Source organism: Triticum aestivum, chromosome 7D, assembly GCF_018294505.1.
Source record: "Triticum aestivum cultivar Chinese Spring chromosome 7D, IWGSC CS RefSeq v2.1, whole genome shotgun sequence".
In the NCBI taxonomy this organism is placed as follows: Eukaryota; Viridiplantae; Streptophyta; class Magnoliopsida; order Poales; family Poaceae; genus Triticum; species Triticum aestivum.
The window spans coordinates 152,422,533-152,429,246 of NC_057814.1; positions in this window are offsets into that span (position 1 = coordinate 152,422,533).

Consider the following 6,714-nt stretch of genomic DNA (forward strand, 5'->3'; position numbering starts at 1 on the left):
GGACGCGTCCGGCGCGGCGCGGAGGGAGAGGGTTAGGGTTTCGACTGCAGTTTCGTTTTTCGGGATGCCCACATATAAATAGGTAGAGGGAGCTAGGAGACTCCAAATGAGGTGCGGTTTTCGCCCACACGATCGTGATCGAACGACCTAGAGCATGGAAGAGAGTTTGGTGGGTTTTGGGCTGGTTTTTGAGGGGGTTTTTGCTGGACACTCAAATGGACATTGCGGATGCCCGGTTAACCGTTGGAGTACCAAATGACCTCCGAATGGAACGAAATTTGAACGGTAGTCTCCGGGTGGTATATTAAGACCACTTGACAAGCCTCGGTCCATTCCGAGAAAGTTGACACACGCGCACGAAAGAAAACAAGAGGGGTGCACCGGAGGAGATAGGAGCGCCGGATTGGAAAACGGACAACGGGGAAAATGCTCGGATGCATGAGACGAACACGTATGCAAATGCAATGCACATGATGACATGATATGAAAATGCATGACAAGAAAAAATACAAAACGAAAGACAAAACCCGACAACGGAGGGGAAAATCATAACACATAGCCGGAAATGGCAAGAGTCGGAGTTACAAATGTGGCAAGTTACATGCGGGGTGTTACAACACTCCACCACTACGAGAGGATCTCGTCCCGAGATCTAGGACTGAAAGAACTCCGGATATTCGGAACGGAGATGGTCCTCGCGTTCTCAGGTGGCTTCCCGGTCGGAATGGTGCGACCACTTCACTTTCAGGAATTTGATAGACTTGTTGCGAGTCTTGCGCTCAGTTTCTTCAATAATAGCAACGGGGTGCTCATGATAAGACAAATCTTCTTGGAGGTCAATCTCTTCGAAGTCGATAGTGCGCTCAGGCGTCTTGAAGCACTTGCGGAGCTGTGACACGTGGAACACATCGTGCACGTTCGCGAAGTTGGAAGGAAGCTCAAGTTGATAGGCGAGGTCGCCTCTTTTGCCAATGATCTTGAAAGGACCCACGTATCTAGGGGCAAGCTTCCCTTTGATACCGAAGCGACGAGTGCCTTTCATTGGAGAGACGCGGAGGTAGACATGGTCTCCGATCTCGAAAGTCAAATCACGATGCTTACTATCATAGTAGCTCTTCTGACGCGATTGCGCGGCTTTGAGATTATCACGGATGACTTTACACATTTCTTCAGCTTCAGTGATTAAGTCATTGCCAAGAAGTTGACGTTCACCAGTCTCTGACCAATTGAGAGGAGTACGGCACTTTCTGCCATAGATAATCTCGAATGGGGCCTTGCCCGAACTTGCTTGGAAGCTGTTGTTGTAGGAGAATTCAGCATAAGGAAGACAATCTTCCCATTTCATGCCAAAAGAAATGACACAAGCCCTGAGCATATCTTCAAGAATTTGATTGACTCGCTCGACTTGGCCACTAGTTTGAGGGTGGAAAGCAGTGCTGAAGCGAATGTTAGTGCCCATGGCCTTCTGGAAGGAGTCCCAGAACTTAGAGGTGAAGATGCTTCCACGATCAGAAGAAATCAATTGTGGAATGCCGTGCAAGGATACAATTCTGGAGGTGTAAAGCTCTGCCAGCTGAGCTGCTGTGATGGATTCTTTGATAGGAAGGAAATGAGCCACTTTAGAGAGCTTGTCGATGACAACGAAGATAGCATCATTTCCGCGCTTGGACTTGGGAAATCCAGTCATGAAGTCCATTTCGATGTGATCAAACTTCCATTCTGGAATAGCAAGAGGTTGGAGGAGACCAGCTGGTCGTTGGTGTTCTGCTTTCACTCTTCGGCAGACATCACATTCATTCACGAATTGAGCAATCTCTCGCTTCATTCGAGTCCACCAATACGACTGCTTGAGGTCATGATACATCTTCGTACTTCCAGGATGAATGGAAAGGAGAGAATTGTGCGCCTCATTCATTATGACTTTCCTTAGATCACCTTTAGGAACCACAATCCGGTCCTCGAAGAATAAGGTGTCTTTATCATCAATGCGATAGCACTTGTATTTGGAAAGACCCTTGTCGATACCACGTTTCACCTTCTTCACCATGGCATCAAGAAGTTGTGCCTCACGAATTTGATCTTCCAAAGTAGGAGAGACTATGAGGTTGGCAAGAAAGCCTTGAGGAACAACTTGGAGATTCAGCTTGCGGAAAGCTTCACAAAGATCCGGTTGGAAAGGCTTGAGGATTAAGCTGTTGCAATAAGCCTTCCTGCTTAAAGCATCTGCAATGAAATTAGCCTTGCCTGGAGTATATTCAATACTCGGATTGTACTCTTGAATCATTTCGACCCATCGAGTCTGCCTGAGGTTGAGGTTGGGCTAAGTGAAGATATACTTGAGACTCTTGTGATCAGTGAAAATGTCCACTTGTCTTCCCAACAAGAGATGTCTCCACGTTATTAATGCATGGACAACTGCCGCCAACTCAAGATCGTGAGTGGGGTAGTTCTTCTCGTTGGGCTTCAACTGACAAGAGGTATAGGCCACAACTTTCTTCTCTTGCATTAACACAGCACCGAGACCTTGGAGAGAAGCATCACAGAGAACTTCATACGGCTTGGATTCATCAGGAGGAGTCAAGACAGGAGCTGTGACTAGTTTCTCTTTGAGGGTGTTGAAAGCAACGTCACACTCAGGAGACCAGACATACTTCACATGCTTCTGAAGGAGATTAGAAAGAGGCTTTGCAATCTTGGAGAAATTCTCAACGAATCTTCGGCAATAGCTTGCAAGACCCAGAAAGCTGCGGAGCTGCTTGACATTTTGAGGAGGTTCCCAATCCAGAACTGCGGACACCTTCTCGGGGTTAACAGCGATGCCCTTGGCAGAGATGATGTGACCAAGGAAAAGAACTTCATCGAGCCAAAACTCACATTTGGAGAACTTCGCATAGAATTGATACTCTCTGAGCTTGTCGAGCACCAATCGCAAATGTTTGGCATGATCCTGCTTATTCTTGGAGAAGACCAAGATATCATCGAGATACACCAGAACAAATTCATTGGTATAGGGGTTGAAGATGAAATTCATCATCCGAGAGAACACCGGAGGAGCATTGACAAGGCCGAAAGACACGACAGTATATTCATAAGAACCAAAGCTTGTTCTGAATGCTGTCTTGGGAATATCTTCTTCACGAATGCGAATCTGATGATAACCCATACGAAGGTCAAGCTTCGAGAATACTTTAGCCCCTTTGAGTTGCTCAAATAGCTCATTGATGTTGGGAAGTGGATACTTGTTCTTGATTGTCTTTTTGTTCAATGGACGGTAGTCGACACAAAGTCGGTCCGTGCCATCCTTCTTCTTGACAAAAAGAACACCACAACCCCATGGAGAAGAACTCGGTCTGATCAAACCCAGACGTTCTTGTTCATCGAGCTGTTTCTTCAATTCCTTCAGCTCGTTAGGTCCAAGCTTGTATGGACGCTTGCAAACGGGTTCAGTACCAGGCTCTAGTTCGATAACGAACTCAACTGGCCGATGAGGAGGCATACCCGGAAGCTCTTCTGGAAAGACATCTTGATACTCGCAAACGACTGGAATTTGAGAGATGGCATTCAATTCGCCCTTCTCATTGAGAGAGAAAAACCGAATGGTTTCATCACGAGCGGCAAAAATAATCACATCCTCAGACGAGTGTGTCAATTGAATTTCCCTGGCAGCACAATCAAGTTGAGCCTTGTGCTTAGAAAGCCAGTCCATCCCGACAATAAGATCAATATCCGAGTCACCAAGAACAATTGGAGAAGACTGAAATTTATAGTCGCCCATCTTGATGGTAACATTCGGAACCATGGAACTTGCATTCATGCATTTGCCCGGAGAGACAACTGCTAACGGCCTAGGCAATCCTTGGAAATGCAATTCATGCTTGGATGCAAAAGGTCTTGATATGAATGAAAGCGATGCACCAGTATCAAAAAGAACTTTTGCAGGAATATCATTAACAGGAAGATTACCCATTATCACATCAGTAGATTCCTCCGCTTGAGCTGCATTCATCATGTTCACCTTTGCAAACTTTGGATTATGCTTGACCACTGCATTGCTGGAAGATCTGACAGGAGGAGGAGGAGGAAGACGCCTCTGGTTGAAGCACTTGTTAGCATAGTGACCTTTCTGCTGACATTTGTTGCCAGTCACCTCTGAGAGTGGACGGTGATAAGGAGCATTGGACTTTGGAGCTTGATTCTGAGACTTGTTCTGATAGCCAGAGTTGGAAGAGTTTGAAGAACCATGGCCACCTTTGTTCTTCTGCTGATAAGGCTGACGAAACGGAGGAGGAGGAGGCAACCAGAACTTTTGTTGCTTAGCTGTCACAAGTGAGGAAGAAGAAGACTGAACTGCATCTCTGACTCTTTTCTTAGAAGCCTCACACTTGAGCTGAGCAGCCTCTTGCTTCAGTGCCATATTGTAGAATTGATCAAACTGAGTAGGCTCAACAAGAACGAGAGCTAACTGCAGATCCTCTTTAAGGCCACCTCTGAAGTGATAGATCATGGTCTTTTCATCAGGAACGTCTTGTTTAGCGAAGCGAGCAAGTTTCTGAAACTGAACGTTGTATTGATACACCGACATGTTGCCTTGCTTGAGATTGTGGAACTCCTCACGCTTGCTCTCAACAACACTTTGTGGAATGTGGTGCGCTTTGAAGTCCCGACAGAAGTCAGTCCAAGTGATCACACGACCTCCTCTGGAATCTTTGTATTGTTGAAACCAATCAGCAGCTTGGTCCTTGAGCTGGAAAGAAGCGAACTTGAAAAAGTCCTCAGGCCTGACATTGCTACATTCAAAATGCTTGTTGATGTCCACGAGCCAATCATCGGCATCCGTGGCCTCGGCACAGTAGCTGAAAGACTTGGGCTGATTTGCGAGAAACTGGTTGAGAGTGGCGAAGTGAAACTGATTGTTGCCTTGACCTTGATTGCCTTGATTGCCTTGCCCTTGAGTACGTTCTTGCAAGAGTTGCGGAATCATCTGAGCATTGGCGTTGGTGGCTGCCATGATTGCTTGCCATGCCTCCGGAGGTGGAGGTGGTGGCGGAGGGTTCGCTTGACTCCCTTCATTGCGATCCGGATTCTGACGCGTTGGCGGAGCCATCCTGAAGAGGGTGACATCCGTTAGCATCTTGATAAACAAATAGATAAGTAGAATCAACGGATAGAAATTGCAACATATAGTCTTCAGAACAAACATTCGAACGAAGATGAACGAATGAATTCCGTAGTAAATCATCACACTTCCATAAGTTGAGAAGCCACTTGAAAAAGATATGGAATGATCATAAGAATTCGAAGCAACTCGAATACCACAATACAAAACAAAACAAAGTATTGGCTTGCAGAATAAGCCGGAACAAACATATGATAGATATTTCGTCTGAAGTTTTCGTGGTGGGGCCCACACGGGCTCAATCGTACAGCACCATCATGTACAAGGCTGTGCACATGACATACGAAGCGTCCCCGAGTCGGCAAAGCCATGGACTCTTTAAGACACAACGAGACCACTGTAAAATCAACCGTGGAAAAGCGGACCACTAGACGTCGAACCCCAATCTCATATCATGCGTCTGTCGGAAAGATATCCTAAGGCTACTAGAATTCCCACTTATAAACTCCCGAAACTTTCTAGTTATGCAATCTGGTGTAGGGGATACAGGGGACACAAAATATATCACCCAAACTAGCAATCCCTAGATCCAGCTGTATCCATCCGTCAACACATAACCAAGAAATCTTCGGAAATCGTTTACCTCAACCTTCGAAAAACATCCGTTATACAAGTCATGGCAATACTCCCGAACTCCCGCCCCAGTACTGGGTGGCGTCGAGGTGATCTCACCAACAACTGCATAAAAGAGATTTCGATGTCGGCGAAACTCAGGTATTCCAGAACTGCAACGATAAAATTGTGACGACAACACCTCGGAGCTCAACTCCCCGGGACACTGCCACAACCCCTAAATGACAGGAGGCACCAAGAACAATGTTCTCGTCACAAATCCATCGAAATGATTCCAAGATACCCGCGTGATCCTAAAAAAAATTTAGTGAAATTTGAGGAGAGAATAGTCAAAACTTCGACGTTAGGAGACCTCACCAGAGCCACGAAGGGACTGAGGAGTAAAAAGAATCCTAATCTCCGATATATATAATCCTAAGACTCAAAACATTTTTTTCTAGACTCAACAACGCCAGCGATTAGATCAAGCAGGGGGCTCCTAAGTCGGGGATGGCTCTGATTACCAACTTATAACGCCCACGATGCGGCTATATCTCCCACGTGTCGAGGCACGACTTAGAGGCATAACCGCATAGTGGTTTTGTCGCAAGAAGGGTCATCTTCACACAATCCCATGTAATGAACAAGAATGGGATAAAGAGTTGGCTTACAATCGCCACTTCACACAATATATAAATATCATCATACATCATCCAAAATACAATCATATAGACCGACTACGGTCAAAATCCAGATGAAAATAAGACAACCCCAAATGCTAGATCCCCGATCGTCCCAACTGGGCTCCACTACTGATCATCAGGAAAAGACACATAATAACGACCACGTTCCTCGTCGAACTCCCACTTGAGATCGACGCCATCATCTGCACTGGCATCGTCGGCACCTGCAACTGTTTTGGTAGAATCTGTGAGTCACGGGGACTCAGCAATCTCACACCCGCGAGATCAAGACTATTTAAGCTT